At 44.2% G+C, this 23,084-nt stretch overlaps 1 long non-coding RNA gene across 2 annotated transcripts; it reads right to left on the bottom strand.

The window, feature by feature from the left end:
- Window positions 1-12,240: 12,240 nt before the first annotated feature.
- LOC121927569 lies at window positions 12,241-22,737 on the bottom strand. Of its 2 annotated transcripts, none has more exons than XR_006103270.1 (4): window positions 22,588-22,737; window positions 20,533-20,605; window positions 17,177-17,259; window positions 12,241-12,541 (listed from the first exon to the last, which is right to left on the bottom strand). It is a non-coding gene; the product is annotated as an uncharacterized LOC121927569 (long non-coding RNA). The 2 variants fall into 2 exon arrangements; XR_006103271.1 differs by lacking the exon at window positions 22,588-22,737 and adding an exon at window positions 22,250-22,277.
- Window positions 22,738-23,084: the final 347 nt, after the last annotated feature.

The raw sequence follows: 23,084 nt of genomic DNA on the forward strand, positions 1-23,084 counted from the left end.
GACATCCCTTCAAATACTTAAACAGGGCTATCATATCACCTCTTAGCATTCTCTTGAACATGAGTCAACAGTGTGATGTGGCAGCTAAAAAGCCCAATGCAATTTTAGGCTGCATCAATAAAAGTATAGTGTCTAGATCAAGAGAAGTAATAGTGCCACTGTACTCTGCTTTGGTAAGGTTCACCTGGAATATTGTGTCCAGTTCTGGGCACCACAATTCAAAAAGGATGTTGAGAAACTGGAGTGTTTCCAGAGGAGGGCGACCAAAATGGTGAAGGGTCTAGAAACCATGGCTTATGAGGAACTACTGATGGAGCTGGGGATGTTTAGCCTGGAGAAAAGAAGGTTAGGAGGTGATGTGACAGCTCTGTTTAAATATTTGAAGGGAGGTCATATTGAGGAGGGAGCAAGCTTGTTTTCTGCTGCTCCAGAGAATAGGACCCGGAACAATGGATGCAAGCTGCAGGAAAAGAGATTTCACCTCAACATTAGGAGGAACATCCTGAGAGTAAAGGCTGTTCAACAGTGGAACACACTCCTTCCTTGGAGTGTAGTGGAGTCTCCTTCTTTGGAGGTCTTTAAGCACAGGCTGGATGGCCATCTGTCGGGGATGCTTTGATGGAGATTTCCTGCATGGCAGAAGGGGGTTGAACTGCATCGCTCTTCCAACTCTACGATTCTATTATTCTATCATTCTTCTCCAGGCTAAACATCCCCAGCTCCCTATGTCTTTCCTCATAAAGTATGGTTTCCATGCCCTACACCATTTTGGACACATGGATCCAGTTTGTCAACATTCTGATGGATGAGACACCTCCAAGTGCCCCTGTCCTCCACTGCTCTGCTCAGGTCCTGCAGGCTCAGGGCCATGATATCCTTGATGGAGTCTCTCCATCTGGCATGCAGTCTTCTTCTCTTTCTGCTGCCCTCCACCTTTCCTAGCATTATTGCATTTTCTAGCTATCCATGCCTTCTCACAATGTGGCCAAAGTACGACAGCTTCAGTTTGATCATCTTGTCCTCCAGGGAGAGTTTGGGCTTAATCTGTTCTATGGCCCATTTGTTTTTGGCTGTTTGAGGTATCCTCAAACCCTTCTCCAGCCCCACATAATCTCCAATGAACTGATTTTCTTTCCATCTGCCTTCTCCACTATCCAGCTCTCACATCCACAAATGGTGGTGCGGAATACAATGGCAAGAGGAAAATCCATTCCTTTTAGATGTGGGGCTGGAGAAGATTATTGAGGATACTGTGGACAGCAAAAAGAACAAATAAATGGGTCTTTGAACAGATCAAAGCTGGACTCTCCCTGAAAGCCAAGATGATCAAACTGAGGCTCTTTTATTTGGCCGCACATGAAAAAGCATGAATCATTGGAAAAGACAATAATGCTAGGAAAGATGGAGGGCATAGGAAGAGTGAAAGGCCACATGCCCGATGGTTGATTAAATCAGAGAGCCATGGGCCTGAATCTACAATAAAGCAGAGTTCTTGTATAAATATTCTCTACACCAGTGGTTCTCAACCTTCCTAATGCCGCGATCCTTTAATACAGTTCCTCATGTTGTGGTGACCCTCAACCATAACATTGTGGTGCCTCGTTCCTAAGACCATTGGAAGCTGGGATTTTTAGCCTGGAGAAAAGAAGGTTAGAGGTGATATGTTAGCCCTGTTTAAATATTTGAAGGGCTGTCTATTGAGGAGGGAGCAAGCTTGTTTCCTGCTGCTTCAGAGAACAGGACATAATGGAGCAATGGATGCAAGCTCCAGGAAAAGAGATTCCATTTCAACATTAGGAGGAACCTCCTGACAGTAGGACTGTAAGAGCTCTTCCTTGGAGTGTGTGGGTCTCCTTCCCTGGAGGTCTTTAAACTGGGCTGGATGGCCATCTGTCAGGTATGATGGAGAGTTCCTGCATGGCAGACAGGGTCGGACTGGATTGACCTTGCGGTCTCTTCCAACTCTATGTTCTATCTGTTTTCCAATGGTCCTAGGAACCCTGAGAGAAGGTCAAACTGGTGCTCTACAATTGATGATACTAGCATGAAAACACATACTTTACAGTTGACCCTCTGTTTTTGTGAGGGATCTTTTCTGGACCCCCTGGCGAAAATGGAGACTCACACTTATTCAACCCCATAGGTTTGAATGGGGTGCGTCCCCATGAACGCACGAGGAGCGTGCTCTGCGGGGTGTCCCCATTGACGATAATGGAGTCACCTTTCTGCACAGAGCAAACTAGCATTGCAAATATCTAACAGTATTATGATTCTCAGATTGTACCCTATTTACAAAACAACCTGATAAATCTAGACCTTCATTTAGCCCTGAGGTTTGCTAGATGCTAATTATTGTACCAAGAAGCTTCTCTTTGTAAAGGTTGCTCTGTCTACAGTAAATCATATTTATGATAACGATTCCACAGAACTGGATTGCACTCTTAGAGAAGAGGATTCCCCCTCCCTACATTTAACTGCTGCCATATTTAGTTTACAGAACTTTGGAGATTTGGACTACTGTATATTGGACTTTTCATTTGCAATTTCGTTCAAATGTAGGGGAAAAAACACTTTTCTCGAAGAGTGTATATAGTTCTGTCGAATCAGGGATGTAGCCAGGGGGGGTCTGGGGGTCGGCCTCCCCCCCTTCCATTAGAAAAACGAATGGTGTGTGCTGCTGCGCCGCCCCACTCAAGCCCCCTTATATGGTGGCACTTAGTCTGGACCCCCCCCCCCTTCCTAAAATCCTGGCTACGTCCCTGGTCGATCTTTGTTCATCAAATATGATTGTAAGACAGAGAAACCTTACATAGAGAAGCTTTTTGGTACCTACATTAGCATATAGTAAACGCTAAGGGTAAATGAACATCTAGATTTTCAGGGTTTTTTTTGTAAATAAGGTACAATTCGAGACTCATAATACCGTTTAGATTTGCTAAACGCTAGTTTCTCTGGGGTAATTTGAAACTCTGGGCATTACAAAAGTTATGTTTTGTGGTATTTCATCATAGTACAGTGGACCTCGGTACGAAATACCCAGGTTACGAATTTTTCGGGATACGAAAAATCCCATAGGGATTTAGTTCAGTGGTACGAAAGTTTTTTCGGGTTACGAAAAACACTCTGGCGCTATTTTAAATGGAGCCGCGGCGAGCCGCAGCTTTTTCCCCATTAGCGCCTATGGCATTCGGGTTACGAGGCTTTTCGGGTTACGGAAAGCGGCCCGCGGAACGAATTATAATTCGTAACCCGAGGCACCACTGTATAGTAGAGAATTTGTACAAGAACTCTGCTTAGTAGCTATATGTATGGTGATTATATTTCACTGTCTATCATTAGATGTTGGTGTTAACGATATTAATATTTTTTGATATTGTACATCAAGGTTTTCTAGTATCTCCATTAGTTTTTAGTACAAGTACTTTGGGGATACGTAGTGTTGGGACACTCTCATTCCTAGGGTTGCCAGGGTTGAAGTTGACTCAAGGCAGCTAACAACAACAGCAAGCCATCAGCCAATGAATCCCTGATGATCTCAAGTTCTAATATTATGAGAATGCACAGCTAACAAGGGATCAATCTACCAGTAGGACTGAAGCGAATCGGACCAATGTGCTATAAAAAACACCAATGTGCATCGCTGACAGGGCACCGCACCCTGGGCCATTTTGCCATTTGGTAACCATGTTTCTTAGCACCTCTGCTGCTTTGTTAAGTGCACCAAGTTTACATCGAAGGAAAGGACACTACGGGATTCTGGCCTATCTGGTTACCAAGATTGTACGATTAAATTGCAGACTAGACTTAAAAACCAATCACAAACAAAATATATTCAAACACTGAGATGAATTAAGACAGGCAAAGCCGCACACAGTTAAAAGCCTGGAGTCCGACAGGCCCTTCCATCTCTAAGCTGCAAATCTGTTTTGACGCCTTCCATCTGAGGACCAACTACTAGAGGTTTCTCTCCTAATCTGTTTCTGCAGGGTACCTTGGGGTTCATTTACAATGTACAATAATCTGGTTTGTTACCACATTAAATCTTGTAGCTCCATCCTATGGACCCTGGATTTCATAGAATCATAGAATCATGAATCATAGAGTGAGAGAGACGCAAGGGCCATCCGTCAACCCCCTGCAATGCAGGAAATCCAGATCAAAGCATCGTCGGACAGTGGCCATCCAGCTCTGTTTGAAGACCTCCAGGAGGGGACTCCACTACACTCCGCGGAAGTGTGTTCCACTGTGGAACAGCCCTTACTGTCAGGAAATTCCTCCTAATGTTGATGGGGAATCTCTTTTCCTGTAGTGTGCATCCATGCTCCGGGTCCTAGTCTCTGGAGCAGCAGAAAACACCTTCTATGAGGTGTATTCTGGTTGACAGGTGGTTAAACTAGATGGTCCTTGGGGGTCCCTTCCTCTTTTGAATCATAGAATCATGAGTTGGAAGATACCCCAAGGGCCCTCCAGTCCAACCCCATTCTGCCATGCAGGAAATCCAATCAAAGTCCCTGACAGATGGCCATCCGCCCATGTTTAAAGACCTCCAAAGAAGGAGACTCCACTACACTCCAAAGGAAGGAGTGTGTTTGCTGTCAAACCGCATTACTGTCAGGTAGTTCTTTCTAAAGTTGAGGTGGAATCTCTTTTCCTGGAGCGTGCATCCATTGCTCTCTTGTTTCCTATTCTTGGAGCAGCAGAAAAAAAGCTTGCTCCATCCAGGACTCTGTGTACAGCTGTGTACATGATTTCTTACAGGCATTCCAGTAAGTGATGCAAAATACTGTCCTAAGCTAAATGTTGTTTGAAATAAAGCAACATCTCCAAGCGTGACGTTAAGTTAATATTGGATTTACTTTACCAAACTATTCTAATTTGAACGATGCTACAGTGGGGCCTTGTTATCTGCTGGGGTTTGGTTCCAGGACTCCCTGCAGATATCAAAACCTGCGGATGCTCAAATACCATTAATTAATGGCAGGGTAAAATGGTGTCCCTATTTAAAATGGCAAAATCAAGGTTACTATTTAGAATTTAAAAAATAATGATTTCAAACTGTGATGCTTCAATCTGTGGATAAAGATCAGTGGATGCAAGGGCTGACTGTTTTTATGTTAAATCCTTAATATACCTGAATGTGCAAATGAAAATATGCACACTAAATAAACAAAATATTCATATTCATATACTACTTCAAATGATGGGCTGAGAGTGATGCCTGCATGTAGTTGTAAAAGGGGATACCGGTGCTATAAAGTATACCCTCCAGAGTAAAACATTTGTATAAATGTAGAGAGATCTTGTAGCACTTTGAGACTAACTGAAAAGAAAGAGTTGGCAGCCTGAGATTTATAGACTTAAGTCTACTTCTTCAGATGCATTTGGTGGAGTGGAAGCCGAGGTGCTACAAGATCTCATCGTACTGATTCTACAGACTAACACGGCGCTATATCTTTGAATTCTATTTGCATAACTGATTAAAATCCCACCATTTTGAATACAAGACAATGGGCCCAAACATACAGGCTAAAATAAAGTTGCTTCAGGTCACTTTGGAGGTATGCTGTTTAAAAGACACATGCATCTTAAGAGGCCAGAAGCTGCGCCAAAGCTGCGCTCCAGTTCTTAGGACTGGAGCATGACTTTGGCTTCCGGCCTCTAGGGCACATGCAGCAATTTAAACAGCATACCTCCAAAAGTGGCCTGAAGCAGCTTTATTTTGACCTGTCTGTTTGGGCCCATTCTCTTTTAAGTAACCCCTTTACTCTGGCGGAGGAAAGGGAGGTTGGATGAACCATGGTGTTAATTCAGAATTGTTGCAATTAGATTTGTCTTACCCCCATAACTCTTGCTTTTCTGGAAGAATTTCAGGACTGCATTCTCCTTTTCCTCCACTTCTGCAGCTGAGTGGAATGCAAAGTCCTCCTTCTTATATCAGTAACTCCACCTGCCTTTTACGTAAAGGTAAAGATTAAGGAGAGCATCAGATGCCAAATCCACCTTCAGGGAGGTACCGCTTCTCACATTCCTCTGGAAGTCATGAACCATGTCTCAGAGAGGATCATCTACCATCACGGTTGAGCCACAGTTTTTGGCTCACTCTAAATCATAGAGGTTGGAAGAAACCTCTAGGGCCACCCGGTCCAACCTCATTCTGCCATGAGGAACTCCAATTCGAAGCACTCCCGATAGATGGCCACCCAGAGGTCCTTATCTCACAAAGAGGAGGAAGGGATGCCACAGAGATCTGAGTCCACAAGTGGTCCACCATCAGGGAGAAGGTTAAGAGGTGATATGATCGCCCTGTTTAAATATTTGAAGGGATGTCATATTGAGGACGAGCAAGCTTGTTTTCTGCTACTCCAGAGAACAGGACCTGAAAAAGGGATGCAAGCTATAGGAAAAGAGATTCCAGCTCAACTTAGAAGGAAGTTCCTGATAGTAAGGGCTGTTCAGCCATGGAAGACACTGACGCAGAGAGTGGTGGAGACTCCTTCCTTGGAGGTCTTTAAACAAAGGCTTGAGCCATCTGTCATTGGGGTGCTTTGGATGAGAGTTCCTGCATGGAATGGGATCCGGGCCCTTGGGTCTTCTTCCAGCTCTATGAGTCTATTTTATAACTTGAAGGATGTGCAACCTTCCAAATTTATGAGGAGGAAAGACATTTCAGCTATCTTATCAGTCACATTGAGAGAGTCCATGTGATGGCTTCTCTTCTTCTTTCTTCTCTTCTTCTTCTTCTTCTTCTTCTATTATATTTCTACCCACCTTTTATCCAAAGAGGACAACAACTAAGAGACAACAACATCAGTTGAAACACACCAGTTAAAACACATATCAGTTTAAAAGGCAAATAAGATATACACACTTTAAAACGATCCACTTTTAAATTCACAAGTTAAAATCCATCTGGAGAAGCTGCCAGAAGAGAGTGGTCTTCAGTGCTGTTTTAATTCGGAGCGAGATTCAGCTGCCCACTCTCTTTGGGACTCTGGTTTACAGTTGCCAGTCTATTCCTGGCTGAGCGGAGTATGTGTCCACCAGAGGACTGGAGTGTATGGAGTGCATTATATGGGTGCAGTGGTTTGAGCATAGGACTAGGACTCTGGAGATCCAGGTTCAAATCCATGCTTGGCCATGGAAACCCTCTACATGATCTCAGGTGATTCACATCCTCCCAGCCTTAGAAAACCCCATAATAGGGTGGCCTTAGGGTCACCATGAGTTAGAAATGACTTGAAGGCACACAACAACAACAACAACAACAACAGTTATTCACTTTAATGACTCCTAACATTTACTCAGAATCTTCTTTCTTGCCCTTTCTTCTGCATCTTCTGTTGATCTGGCGGGTCTAACTTAGTTGCAGTTGACAACTCGATTTAGGCCTATGTTTTATGTTCTTGTTGGAGGCCTTCAAGTCATTTCCGACTTATGACAACCAACTCTAAGGTGAACCTATCATGGGATTATCATGGTAAGATTGTACTGGAATATAATCTTATACTGGAATACTGTGTCCAGTTCTGGACACCATAATTCAAAAAGGATGTGGACAAATTGGAGCATATCCAGAGGAGGGTCACCAAAATGGTGAAGGGTCTGGAAGCCATGCCATATGAGGAATGACTTAAGGAACTGGGGATGTTTAGCCTGGAAAAGAGAAGGTTAAGAGGTGATATGATAGCCCTGTTTATGTATTTAAAGGGGTGTCATATTGAGGAGGGAGCAAGCTTCTTTGCTGCTGCTCCAGAGACTAGGACCCAGAACAATGGATGCAAGCTTCAGGAAAAGAGATTCCAGCTCAACATTAGGAGGAACTTTTTGACAGTAAGGGCTATTCAACAGTGGAACATGCTCCCTTGGATTGTGGTGGAGTCTCCTTCCTTAGAGGTCTTTAAGCAGAGGCTGGATGGGGATGCTTTGATTGAGAGTTCCTGCATGGCAGAATGGGGATGGACTGGAGGGCCCTTGTGGTCTCTTCCAACTCTAGGGTTCTATGATTTGTTCAGAGGTGGTTTGCCATTGCCTTCCCCTGAGGTTGAGATGGTGTGACTCACTCAGGGTCAACTAGCAGGTTTCATGGCTGAGCTGGGAATTGAACCCTGGTCTCCAGAGTTGTAGTCCAACACTCAAACCGTTATTTCATGCCTGTGAGTCAAACTATTTTGCCACAAAAGTAGCTCTGAGAAAATTTTGCTTGACTGAGACCAACAGTTATATTCCAAAATAATCAATGTATTCCTCCTGACAGCTATGGCATGTTCTCCTGCACACAATAGGCAGAATCCTTTTGGGGCATTACACTGGTTACCCTGGAGGTTGTGCTAGTTTGAGACTTGTATCTGATATTATTATTATTATTATTATTATTATTATTATTAACCTTTATTTATAAAGCACTGTAAATTTACACAGGCTGTACATACAATCTTTTTAATTGGACAGTTCGTTGCCCTCAGGCTACTCGCTTATGCAATATACGTCCCCATTTACTCACCTGGAGCTCCACAAAACACTAGAAGGACCACCAGCATGACCAAAGAAATAGCTGTGTGAGTCCCCAGAATATCTGGGAAGTGCCAGCCACACAGCACACAAACACACAATTGTGGCCTTCGCCATTGTCCACGTAGGTAGGCTGCTGGAGCCAACATTTCCTGTACTGGATCTCTTCCCTGAGCTAAATTAGGAGCAAAAATATTTGACCGGCGAAAGCCAGGTTGAATCTATTTGCTCCTCTAATCCAGATTCAGTTAATGGTTTTGCTAAGGGCTTTCGGAGTTGACCTTGGGAGGAGTTGCATGTTGTTTAGTTTAGCCATTCCTCCTGCAAAGCACGATTGGGGTTGCATGCCCATACACTGGGCAAATAATACACAGCATCATTGCTTTGATGCTTAATTTAACTGAATCTCAGTTAGGATCTTTAGTGCAGTGTAGTGGTAGCTTTGGACTAGGACTCTGGAGACTAGGGTTCAAATTCCATCTCAGCTATGAAACCCAATGGGTGACCTTGGGCAAGTCCCACTCTCTCAGCCTCAGAGGATGGCAATGGCAAAACCTCCTCTGAAGAAACTTTCCAAGAAAACCCCATGATAGGGTTCATCTTAGGAACACTGTAAGTCGGACGTGACTTGAAGGCACCCAACAACAAGGATCTTCACTTGGTGAGAACATATTTTCCGTTGCCACAATATAGTATGGCCCCCATATCCATGAATTTGTTATCTGTGGTTTCACTTATCTGCGTCTGAAAATAATAAGTTCTGTGTTGGCATTTCTAGGTCCTCTAGTGTGATTCTATGGGCAGCATCTGACCTAAGCATAGCATAGAATTGTACCAGAGGACCTAGGCCATAAGCATCCGAAGAAGTAGACTAAAGTTTATCAAAGCTCATGCTACAAGCTTCTTTCTTTTTTTACTTTTTTCCAGTTAGTCTCAAAGGGGCTACAAAATCTCTCTATACATATTAGGTCTTCCAGTGTTATTCTGCAGTCAGTTTTTGGCCCAAGCATGAGATAGAATTGTACTGGAGGATCTAGACAATGGATTTTTGTGGGGTTTTTGGGCTATGTGGCCATGTTCTAGAAGAGTTTATTCCTGATGTTTTGCCAGCATCTGTGGCTGGCATCTTGGATGGGACTTGGAAGTTGGAATGTATGCGCTGAGGACGTAGTAGTACTAGTTGTTAACTATCCTCAAGTCAACCCTGACTCATAGTGACTGTACGAATGAGACACCTCCAAGTCCCCTCTGTCATCCACTGCTCTGCTCAGGTCCTGCAAATTTATAGTTGTGACCTCCCTGGCTGAGTCTTGTCCATCTGGCATGGGGCCTTCCTATCTTTTCCCTTTCCTCTAGCTTTTCTAGCATTATTATCTTTTCTAATGCGTTGTGCCTTTTTATGAAGTGGTTAAAATACAACAGCCAGGGAAGCGCCATATCTATTACTGGAGTAAAGATAGATAGCTGCACAGAACCTGGGTGTCACTTTTCCACAATACCAATACCAAGTGAGGATTAGTATCATGGTAGTACTATGCCAGGTGCCATACTTTGGCCCAGAACATGTTTATCACCAATGTAATACAGTATGCCCGTATTATATGTGGCTTTGAGCATGCGGGGCACAAGGAGGCACAAGGGGTGGCACATCCCATTCAGATGAATGGGACTTGTGCCTGTGGTGCACGCCGCCATGCCGCCGTGCTGCTGTGCTGCTGCGCCACCACATGCACAACCCCCATTCACCTGAATAGGGCCCAAGCATGGGGGGGGGGGTGGAATGGATCCCTTGCGTAAGGTGAGGTTCCACTGTACAAGGTTCTACTGGCCTCCATAAAAATGGAATGAATGAAGGGAGGGAAACTGAAGCTCAGTCTAGACAAATCAGAGTTGCTCTTGGTCAGTTGGAAGGCAGATCAGGGCACAGGGACTCAGTCTGTGATAGATGGGGTTACACAACCACGTGAACATGCAGGTTCACAGCTTGGGTGTGTTCCTGGATTCCAGGCCAATGCAGTTCTAGGCTGTATCAATAGAAGTATAGTGTCTAGATCAAGGGAAGCAATAGTGCCCTTCTATTCTGCTTTGGTCAGGCCCCATTGGGAATATTGTGTCCAGTTCTGGGCACCACAATTCAAAAAGGACATTGAGAAACTGGAGCCATGTGTCCAAAGGAGGGTGACTAAAATGGTGAAGGGTTTGGAAACCATGCTTTAAAAGACTTAGGGAGCTGAGGATGTTTGGCCTGGAGAAGAGATGGTTAAGAGGTGATATGTTAGTCTTGTTTAAGTATATGAAGGGATGTCATATTGAGCATGGAGCAAGCTTGTTTTCTGCTGCTCCAGAGAAAAGGACCTGGAACAATGGATTCAAGCTACAGGAAAATTGATTCAACATTAAGAAGTACTTCCTGACAGTCAGAGCTGTTTGACAGTGGGAGACACTTCCTTGGAGAGTGATGGAATCTCTTTCTTTGGAGATCTTTAAACTGGATGGCCATCTTTTGGGGGTGCTTTGATTGAAACTTCCTGCATGGCAGAATGAGGTTGGACTGGATGGTCCTTGCGGTCTCTTCCAGCTCTAGGATTCTGATTCTATGAAATCTCAGAATTCGATAGCATTGAGCCTTGGCAGCTAAAGTGGTGTCAAACTGGATTATTTCTGCAGTGTGGATACAGCCATAGACATCTAAAGAAGTAGACCAGTCTACGAAAGCTGATGCTACAGCTTTTTTTGCTCGGTTATTTTCAAAGGTGCTGCAAGACCCCTTTGCATACTTTCTTTGGTCTGTCCTTTACACTTCCTGTTATTCTAACAAAGATTCCAGCTATTGGATATTTGTCTATAGAAAAGCCTAGACAATTAGAGAAGACCTTCATCATAATCTTGGGCGTAATCCTTCCAATTAAAACCCTACGGCCAAATCCTAACCCGCCATTAGTCCCAAATCGGTCCTGTTGGGGTCAGTGAAGCTCAATCCCAAGTAAACAGGAGCTGAATCCCAGATCCTGCCCTGCATCATGTCCCGGTCACTCCATTGCTGGCCAGAGTGGAGTCACACCCCATTCAGTTGACACTGGGATTACTCAGTGGGCAGGAGGAGGATTGCTAGATTTGGCAGAGGCAGCAGGAAGGACATTCTGGCCAAATATTCTGGAGAGAGTTTGGGGCTCCATTTTCCAATTTGGAAAGTTCTCCTTTGGAAATAATCCTCTCCAGTCCATCTACACAACAGAAATAATGCAGTTTGTCTCCACTTTAAGCCATGTATAGGTTTGTGAGATGTTTGTAGTTTTGTGAGATGTTTAGGCTTCTTTGTCACAGAACTCTGATGCCACAACTAGCTACAATTCCCAGCATTCCATAGCACTGAGCCATGGCAATTAAAGTGATGCTAAACTAGATTCATTTCTGTAGTGTGGATGCAACCTACAAAAGCTAATGCTACAACTTCTACACCAAAGAAAGAAATTTTCCCAGCCTCCCTTTATCCTTTATTCCTTTATTCTATATTCTAAACTGACAGAGCGATGTCTCTGAGTTCTACATGAAAGAAAGAAGTTCCTCCTTCCTTCCTTTATTCTGTTTTTATCCCCCCCCCCCCCAGTGTAGCATGTATAAACACCTTCAGACCAATAGAGCTGAAAAGCTGGGTTCGAGTTTGCATTTTAGAAAGCATCTATTTTTATTGAGTACTTTGATCCAACAGTTGTTGCAAAATAAGTGGGCTAAGCTCTCTTTCATTCAAACCGGCCCTCCATTTATCTGTTTTGTTTAAAAAGTCTCCAAGGTGAAGGCAGCATTAATTCCAATGTGCCACTTTTGCTAGAGAGATGCTTATTGTTCCAAGGTGAAAGGCTGTGGCAAATTCCATCTCCATTGGCCCTGGGTTTTCTCCAGCCAGAGCTCTGGTGCAACAGAAGAAGGGGAGCCCAAAAATGATGTGAAGAGGCCATGTGGTTTGAGGAGTGGCCATGCCATGTGCCATGCAGTTTGACTCTCATCTTGAGATTATAGATACCAAAAGGTATCCCTGCAGGAAAGAGGAAAAGAAAGTTCAAATTACGCCTCTCCAGTGCTTGGAGTGGGAATTTCTCTCATGCATCCTTGTTTCCAAAGCACTGGAGATTATCAGGCAGGAAATATCTCATCTTTGTCCTGTCCTTAAAGCGCGATGGCAAAAAGATTTTCTTTATTATTATTATTAGTAGTAGTAGTAGCAGTCAAAAGAAACATTATTTACAAAAAATAAACACATTTCACTGACAAAAATACAAATCTATTCTAAACACAATTCTTTGCAAATCTAAAAGCTAATAAAACAAACATAAAAGCAACATCAGAGTCTGGCCACGATGGTAAGTAAATGTTATTAATGCCTTTGCCCGAGTCTACTAGGAAAAGCAAGACTCTGCTGCTTCCTTTCTTTCCTCTTTGATGAATTAATTGAATGCAAACTCCTTTTACACTTTGGGCTCAGTTTGCTGCAATTGAAGGAAGGTGAGGACAAAGGGGGAAAGTGGAGGGAGGAGAGAGAAACGGGGACATTTTAAAAGCAGCCAAAGGAGTAGGATTGCAGAGGATCAGTGGGGACTGTCCCTGCCAAATCTGGGCAGGTGGAAGGTATGCTTCCTATCAGCCATGGCTTCCAAAGAAAGTTCCCCTTCCATAGCCAACAGCAACTACTTTTCTGATCTCTTATTTCTCTCTTCAGTTGTTCCTCTTCCTCTTTTCACTGAATTGTTCCTTTTGCCTAAGAGGGATGCTGCCGCGGACAAATAGAGAACAGCACATATTGGAGGAAAGGCCACAACTTTATTAGCATAACAAAAGGTATAGCAATAAACTCATAAGGTAGGGTTGGCTCCAATGCATGAGGTCTGGATCTGTCATCCATCAGCCCAGTGCTGAGTGGATGAACCACAGTGCTTGGTCACAGCCAAGCTTCGGGATGGCAAGGGATTTTCTTTTACGCTCCTGTTCCAACGGTCACCCAAGCGATTGATCACATCTCAGCAGATGTGCATCAACACATAACTATCCCTTGCCACTGGGGACGCTGTGTTGATGATGCCCCCGCAATGGCAACACCGCCTCGCTTGCAGTACCCCCGTGTCCGGATGGACTCCCGATCCAGTGCTACACAGCCCTGGAAACCACGTCCACCAGATCCAAGACCTATGCAACCGCCCCACAAAGTTGTGACAATAGCCCAACCCACATAGGGAGGGTGGGTGGGTGAGCTCCTTTGCAATGGCACCCGCCCTGGCGCCTCATGGGCCTTATATAGGCCCACCAACCAATGGGAGGCCTGGAAAGGGCTGCAAAGCCCGCCTCCTGGCCTTTCCTCCAATCACGGGCGGCGCCACCCGATGACGCCGCCCAATCGGCGGGCACTTCCTCCCGCGGTGTCTGCTGGGACCTGTAGTCCCAGCAGCGCGGGCGGAAGTCCCACCTGTGGTCGCCCCCCAGAGCCAATCACGGCTCGAGCGGCCCCGCTCCCCGGGTGGCGCAGTGGTTAAATGCCTGTACTGCAGCCATTCACTCAAAACCACAAGGTTGTGAGTTCAAGACCAGCAAAAGGGCCCAAGCTCAACTCAGGCTTGCATCCTTCCGAGGAGGGAGCTAAAATGAGTACCCAGACTGTTGGGGGCAAATTAGCTTACTTGCTAATTAGCTTACTTGCTGTTCACCGCTATGATCTTTGGAATAGCGGTATATAAATAAAACAAATTATTATTAGCAGTAATTATTATTTATGCTTTCCAGTTTAGAAGAGCAGTTTCCCTCTCTTTTCTCGTCTCTCTCTTACCAAATCCAAACTTTGCTTTACTTTGTTGTTGTTGCTTTGTGCCTTCCAGTTGACCCCAGAGGGCTGTTTTTAGCAAGATTTAGTCAAAGGAGCTTTGCCCTTGCCTTCCTTTGAGGCTAATGAGAGAGTGTGACTTGCCCAAAGTCGCCCAGTGTGTTTCTATGGCTGGGAGGAGATTCGAACCCTGACCTCACAGAGTCCTAGCCCTCATTCCCACTGTGTTTTAAACAGGTTAGGAAACCAATTGAATCAGTTGAAATGACCCTGGTTCACACTTCAACTGAATCGCTGAAGCGGTTTGGAGAGGGGGGAGCATACACTAGACCCATTTAACCCACGTCTTTTTGATGATGATTTTTTCAGCGTCTTTTTTTACTAAATCCATTCAATGCAAGTATGAATTAGATATGGATTGGATTCAATTTCACTAATGGAATTTAAAAATTGCTTCCACACAAGTGTGCGTCAGATGTGGATCGGAATTGATTTATTATGACCTGTTAAGAGATCACCAGGTGGACACTTTTTATGGTGCAGTAAAGTGGAAATGATAACCTGTGTCCGCCCACCCTCCTACCCTCCTAATCTCTTGGATCAGCGCATTGGTAGAAGTACGTAAATGCGATTCCATAGCCTGCTGGAAATTACTCTATTTAAACCGATTCATTAGTCAATGTGAACCACAAGTGGATTATCTACCTCAGGAAACAGTTTAAATAGAATCATTTCATACGTCGATGGATTATTTTAATGCCAGAAAATGAGATCGGCGCAAATATAGTGTGAACCGCGTTTCGATGTTGAATCAATCCATCGATTCAGATTCTAAACCGATTCATTTGTAAGTGGGAATGAGGCCCTAGTCCAACACTCAAACCACTGCATTGAACATCGCCAGACTGATGCTGGGAACAACTCCAAGAAACAACTGGGAACTGGGAACAACTCCTGGATCTTTAATGGTTGTGGAGAAGAAGAAATCTCAGCAGGTGCCGCTTGCTACCTGGTTGCATGGCAAGCAACATGCACCAACATTCCCTCTTCTCCACAGCCATTAAAGGTATAGGAACCCTTGCCACTTTTCACTCTAGCAACCCTAGGCACCATACTGTCTCGTTGTTGTTGTTGTGTGCCTTCAAGTCATCTCTGACTTATGGCAACCCCAAAGTGAACCTCTTATGGGGTTTTCTTGGCAAAGTTTGTTCAGAGGAGGTTTGCCATTGCCTTCCCCTGAGGCTGAGAGCATGTGACTTGACCAAGGTTTCATGGCCCAGTGGGTTTCGTGGCCAAGCTGGGAATCAACCCTGGTCTCCACAGTTGTAGTCCAACATTCAAACCAGTATGCCACATTGGTTTCTTTACCCACTATGAACTGCTGGGCATCAAACAAACCTGGCCACACTACAAACTTTGTTGTTATGTGCTACTTGCCCAACACCTTCAAGTCAATTCCCATTTATGCCATCCCTCCCGCAGGGCTTTCTTGCCCAGATTTATTCAGTGGAGTTTGCTATTGCCTTCCTCTAAGGCTGAGAGTGTGTGAATTATCCGGCTAGTGTCCACAACTGAGCGAGGATTCGAACTGTGGCCTCCCAGAGTCCCCATTCAACACTCAAACCACTAGACCACGCTGTCTCCTTACACATTACATACTACCGAGCCTCAAACTACAAGCCAGGCTTTATGTTGCAGACTTCATTGTTGTGTGCCTTCAAGCCAACTCAGACTTATAGCAACATTATCCTAGAGTTTTCATGGCCAGGTTTCTTCAGAGGAGGCTTGCCTTTGCCTTCCCCTGAGGCTGAGAGAGAATAACTTGCCCAAAATCACCCAGCAGGCTTCCATGGCTGAACGAGGATTTGAACCCTGGTCTCCAGTGCCCAATGGTGTCCAATGTTCAAACAACTCTGGCACTTTCCTTTCCTATGTCCACACATTGTCCATCAATGATTTCATGGACTCCCATGGATTTCAGAGCTCCCTCTATTTGATCACACCTAGCCCCCCCAACTGTATCCCCAAATTCTGCCTCCCCATCAGCCATGCACCTCTGACCGCCTCTTTGCCTTGGCATAAAATGTCCTATACTACCTCTATGGACTTTATCACACAGGGAAAATTGGAAAGTTAACTGAAGGTTAATCTGGGATCATCCAAGGTATTTCATGTAATTTCACAAAGGATTTTCAAACGACATCACATGCAAACGGAAGGCAATCCAAATGCAATCGTGAGACTTCCCAGGAATAGCTGAATTCAGAAAAATATCGAATTTATAAATTCTTTTCCACTGCGAATTCACAGTCAATTCGCATTTGCGTTTGTATGAAATGCATCTCCACTTCGGCCATGGTATAACTGTCGACCATGGGATCCATGCGCAAACACGCTAGTTTGAAATCAAGAAGCCAATAGGTATGTACTCAGTAAGGGCTGTTCGACAGTGGAACACACTCCTTCCTTGGAGGTCTTTAAGCAGAGGCTAGATGGCCACATGCTGGGGATGCTTTGATTTGGATTTCCTGCATGGCAGGGGGTTGGACTGGATGGCCCTAGTGGTCTCTTCCAACTCTATGATTCTATGATTCTATGTGATCTGTGCGTGTGATAAGCTACTACGTAATTTCTTGCTTTTTTAGATTCCCCCCCTTCTTTTTCATTTGGGACGGTGATACATTCCTCCGTGTGAAAAAGTCCTACAGTATGTGTCTATGATTCTATGACCACACCATACTTTGCTTCCAGATCTGAACTGTAATGCTCTTGTTCCTCCCGAAAAGTAAGCCAGACTTTGGACCTAAGGGATATATAGACCAAAGCCTGCAACCCAAACCCTGGGGACTGCCAAGGACTCACCTCATCCTGCTGAATCCTTGTTTCCACCATCGTGCCATCAATGCCTGCTGCCAGTGGCAATGGGAACTCCTGGTGTAGGCTCTCTGGAAGGAAAGAACACAGGACTGATGCATGCATTTGGGAAAATGCAGGGTGGGAAAAGTATGTCCCATAAGCCACTTGCAGCCCACAAAACCCAATTCCATGGCCCACATAGCTCTCTGGCAATCTCCCCAAGCCCTGCTTGATTTGGGGGCAATCCTTGCTCCCAAACTGCATGGAGTTTATCACATGGAGGACCTTATCCCATGGGGAAAATTGGAAGGTTAAACTGGTCACAGTGCAGGGTCATCCAGGTCATTAGAGACAATATGTCTCCAATATTTATTATTATTATTATTATTAACCTTTATTTATGAAGCGCTGTAAATTTACACAGCGCTGTACATGCAATCCTTTTAGTTAGACGGTTCCCTGCCCTCAGGCTTACAATCTAAAAAGACATGACACAGAAGGAGAAGAGGGTGGTGGAGGGAAAGGGTAAGAGGTCCAGCAGTTCCTCTCAACCTCCGAGGCCTGGACCAAGGCAGATGGACTGAAGGGAGGGCTTGGCTTCAAAATGGAAGGTTAATCATTATCCAGGGAAAATACATACTCACAAGTAGGATAATGCATATACAGTACATAGCAATACAGGAAATGGATCGATAAACAGCCAACAACAGAACATCAGATAGTAAGCGACAATTATGCGATGTCTCCATTCCTGTAGGCCAACAAAGAGGTCTGTGGCCTTACACAAATGGAGACATATTGGACTGGGCATATTGGATTGCAAAAGAGGAGTCCTTGTTGATATGCAAATGGACTTTACATTTCCTGGACTTTGTCCAATTGCTGCATGGCTAGAAGGCCAGCCTGCTAAAGATACCCTCCCCATACCATCTTAACTAAGGACAGAAACAACAAAATGCAGGCATCTTACTAGCATCTCCAATTTGTCTCCTGTTTGGTATGTAACCTCATGCTTGATGAAGACGCCCATGGAGCTTCGAAAGCTTGCAACAAATATACTGTGCATTTCAGTTAGTCAATAAAGGTATCACTGTTTGGTGGATTTTTGTTTCTATTTCTGCATCTTTGTAAAAGCAGTACTCCTGTTTTGCCACAAGGGGGTGACAGAGAACTTAACCAAACTACTAGTGGAAGGGGTAACTTTAAACCAGTTCAGTTTGCACTCAAACCAAGTTTGCAGGAGAAGCCAGTAGGTGGCATAAGGTAGACCCCGGTTCAGATTAAGGCCCAAAAGAAAATTGAAGTGGACTCTGGACTCTGGACTCTTTTCCTGGAGTAGAATTTCATAGAATGATGGGACTGGGACTCAGGGGCCCATTGAGTCCAACCTCATGCCTCAGAGAGTGTTGGAGACTCCTTCTTTGGAGGATGTTTTTAAATAGATGCTGGATGACCATACGTTACAGGAATGGCTTGCATGGTGCCTACCTTATTTGATAAATACTTATCAGATTTGCAGATGACACCAAATTAGGAGGAGTAACTAATAACCCAGAGGAGAGGATGAAAATTCAAAACGACCTTAATAGATTGGAAAGCTGGGCCAAAGCTAACAAAATGAATTTCAATACAGAGAAATGTAAGGTACTGCACTTAGGACGGAAAAACGAAATGCATAGATATAGGACTATGGGGGACACCTGACTAAAGGAGACTTATACGTGTGAAAGGGATCTAGGAGTCCAACTGAACATGAGTCAGGAGTGCGATGGGGCAGCTAACAAGACCAATGCGATTTTAGGCTGCATCAATAAAAGTATAGTGTCTAGATCAAGGGAAGTACAGTGGGCCCTCCCCTTATGCGAGGATCCATTCCGCCCCATTACTTCTTCCAGGGCATGCAAGGGTCTTTTCTGGTGTGGCTTTCAGCGTATGGTGAAAAACGCATATGCAGCGCGGGTGCACTGTAATAGTGCCACTCTATTCTGCTTTGGTCAGGCCTCACCTGGAATAATCCTGTATCCAGTTCTGGGCTCCACAATTCAAGAATGATGTTGACAAACTGTAGCATGTCCAAAGGAAGGACACCAAAATGGTGAAGGGTCTGGAAACCATGCCCTATGAGGAAAGACTTGGGGAGCTGGGTATGTTTAGCCTGGAGAAGAGATGCTTAAGGGGTGATATGATAGCCCTGTTTAAGTATTTGAAGGAGTGTCATATTATTATTATTATTATTATTATTATTATTATTATTATTATTATTTATTATTATCCTTATTTATAAGCGCTGTAAATTTACCAGAGCTGTACATACATATTTTTAATTGGACGGTTCCCTACCCTCAGGTTACAATCTAAAAGACACGACACAAAAGGAGAAGGGACGTGGTGGTGAAGGGGCCTTTCTAATGGATAATATATATAAAATACATAGCAATACAGGAAATGATTGAATAAAACAGACAACAAAAGAACATCAGATAGCAAGCGACAATTATGCAATGCCTGGGAACGCTGCCCTGAACAGGATGGTCTTAAGTTTGAGAATGGAGTAAACTTTTTTCCTGCTGCTCCAGAGACTAGAACAGAGGTAGGCAACCTTTTTGAGCCGGGGGCCGGGTTGCTGTCCCTCAGACAACTGGGAGGCCGAAGCCAAAAAATAAATAATTAAATAATTTTTTTAAAAAATTAAATAAATAAATAAACCGGGACTGATGTAGGAAAAATTTTTCAAATGGAGGACACTTTTTTAAAAAATGGAGGACACACGAAAAAATTTGCTAATTTTTTAAAAAATGTTAAGATAAATGCATGTTTCTGAGGCTTCTATAGACAATTGCCCCACCATGCTCCCTTGCGTGAGAGGCCAAAGGCCCCAGCGGCAATTGGCGGCAGGACTGGGCTGGGGCCGGTCCCAAGGCCTCGCCGGGCCGCATCCGGCCCACGGGCCGCAGGTTGCCTACCCCTGGACTAGAACATAGAACAATGGATTCAAGCTACAGGAAAAGAGATTCCAGCTCAACATTAGGAGGGACTTCTTGACAGTAAGCACTGTTTGACAGTGGAAGATGTTCTATGGGAGAGTGGTGGAATCCCCTTCTTTGCAGGTCTTTAAACAGAGGCTGTATAGCATCTGTTGGGGATACTTTGATTAAGAGTTCCTGCATGGCAGGAGATTGGACTGGATGGCCCTTGGAGTCTCTTCCAACTCTATGATTCTATGATTCCCTGCATTGCAGAAGGAGGTTGGAATGGATGGCCCGGGGGGGGGGGGTCTCTTCCACCTCTATGATCCTATGATTCCTATTCTGGGGGCAATGCCCTCCTTTTGCCACACACACACACACACCAATAATTCTTACCCAGCAGTTCAAGAGGACTCTCCGCATCCAGCTCTTTCTCCAGCATCTCCCCTAGCTCAAAAGGATCCTCTGCCTAGAAGAAAAGGCACTGGCAAATCAAAGGAGAACCACAGGAACCAAAATCTCAACTTCCCAACAGTGGAGATCAGAGACTCCATGTGAGTAAGGCGAAGGCAGAATAACGTCTGAAAGCCCAGAGAACTGAGGATGACAGTCAGAGCTGACAATACAGTGGTACCCCGGGTTACGAAATTAATTCGTTCCGCCGTCGCTTTCGTAACCCGGAATACTTTGCAAGCCGAAAAACCCATAGGCGCTAATGGGGAAAAGCCGCGATTTCGTGTGAAATAGCGCCGAAAAGCACCAAAAATTTTTTTGTAACCCGAAATAACCTTCGTAACCCGGAACAGTTTTTTTAAATGGATTTTTTTCGTAACCCGGAAATTTCGTAAGGCGGCGCATTCGTATCCTGGGGTACCACTGTATTGGGCTAGATGGACTCCACTCCAAATGTCTTTGGAGCTTATCACATGGGAGGAATTTCTCTTAATTTCAGATGAAAAGAAAGTGAGTCAGAACGCATTTACGTGAATACGCTAGTTCAGCAAATTTACATGAATTCGAATTGCATTCGAACTGACTTCCCATTGCCCAGAAATAGCTTGCTATTGCCCGAAATTGCGTGTGATCACCTCTCACGCAATAACGTGAAACCCCATGATTGCATTCAGACTGACTTCCCATTGCCCAAAATTGCGTGTGGTAGTCTATCATGCAATAACGTTAAACCCCATAATTGTGTTTGGATTGCCATTGGATTATACTTCCAATTTCCGTTGTCTGATAAATACCTAACTTAGCTTAAGGTGGGTCGACTCTACCCAGGGCTAACCGACAGGATTCAGGCCATAGCAAACATATTATCTGATTTGGCCTTTAAGGTCCTAAGTTCAGGGCAGGGAAAAGTCTAATTAATAATTTGTAAGCTGCCCTGATAGCCTTTTGGCCGAAGAGTGGGGTGTAAATAATAATAATAATAATAATAATAATAATAATAATAATAATAAATCATGATTGTACTTGACAAGATTGCATATCCATTTGGATCATTGTCTTCTCTCCTTTGTGAAGCGCTATGTAAAGCCTATGGCGCTAAACAAATAAACATAAACATAATAATAATAATAATCCAGCAGTCCCCTGCTTATTCTACAGGTGAGGGGCTAATGCACTGCCAAAAGGCTGAGACCACTGAAGTGCAGAACACTTCATATTACTGTATATTATATTATATTATATTATATTATATTGTATTACTGTCTAAGCACAAATATAAATATGAATACCTGTCCAGTGCTGCACCACAAATGACTTCTCTGCTATACAGTACACAGACTGAATGGAAAGATGGTGCCAAGTTGGAAAAAAAGCAGTGCACAGTTGCAAAAGTGTCATGCAAAGTGCCATCTTTTTGGTCGGTCAGCATACTGTATACAGGTTGAGCTTCCCTTATCCAAAATGCTTGGAACCAGAAGTATTTTGGATTTTGAAGGAAAAAAGAAGTTGGAATGTTTGCACATATATAATGAGATACCATGGAGATGGGACTAGGGAACAATATTTCTGACACAGAGATAGGAAGGCACTATAAGCAAAACTCCATAAATTAATCCCGACATGTTGCTGCGTATGGGTTCAGAGACACAGAAGAACTTACGTGTTCGTTGTACATGTCCAGAAATCCACTGAAAACACAGAAATGGCTCATTAGAGGCTGCTTGGCATCTTATTCCAGTCAACTATACATGGCAAAAGGTGGCTGGGCTAAGTGTGGTCCTTGGGCCACTTCCAACCTTTAGGACTTTATTTGAAATTAAGAGAAAACCCCTTTCAACATTTTGCACTGTGCTTCTCAGCCACAAAGGACGTTTCGGACTTCCCCTGGATAGAAATGTAGGACACATCCTGGAAAAGGAGGACCTCTGGTCACCCTGTCCTTGTTGCAAAAGGTTGCAAAAGACAAAGAATCTCGACCGAAGTTTCAAGGAGTTTTACCTGTTCAGAGTCAAAGAGACCTTGAGCTTGCTGTCAAGAACAGAAGCATCCGCTGGAAAAGAATAGACCTGCCAAAAAAGAAAAAAGGGATGAATTCCTCCATTCACTAAAAGGTGCTGATGGGCCCTTTCTCTGTCAGAGAGCTCCGGTGCCACAACAGACTACAAATCCCAGGATTCCATAGCACTGAGCCATAGCAGTGAAAGTGGTGTCCAACTGCATTAATTCTGCAATGTGGCAGCAGCCTATGTTGTGGGATGCGATTCCTACATAATCTAGTTTAGATGCCAGATTCTTCACCCAATTTCTTCTTCTGGCTTCTAAAGTAGGCTTTGGAGGAGTTGCATTCTGAAACAGGCTGCTACCGCATTGCAGAATTAATGCAGTTGGACACCACTTTAACTGCCATGGCTCAAGGATATGACCTGAATAGACTTGAAAGCTGGGCCAAAGCTAACAAAATGAAATTCAACACGGAGAAATGTGAGGTACTGCAC

This window comes from Sceloporus undulatus, chromosome 4 (genome assembly GCF_019175285.1).
Source record: "Sceloporus undulatus isolate JIND9_A2432 ecotype Alabama chromosome 4, SceUnd_v1.1, whole genome shotgun sequence".
Lineage (NCBI taxonomy): Eukaryota > Metazoa > Chordata > Lepidosauria > Squamata > Phrynosomatidae > Sceloporus > Sceloporus undulatus.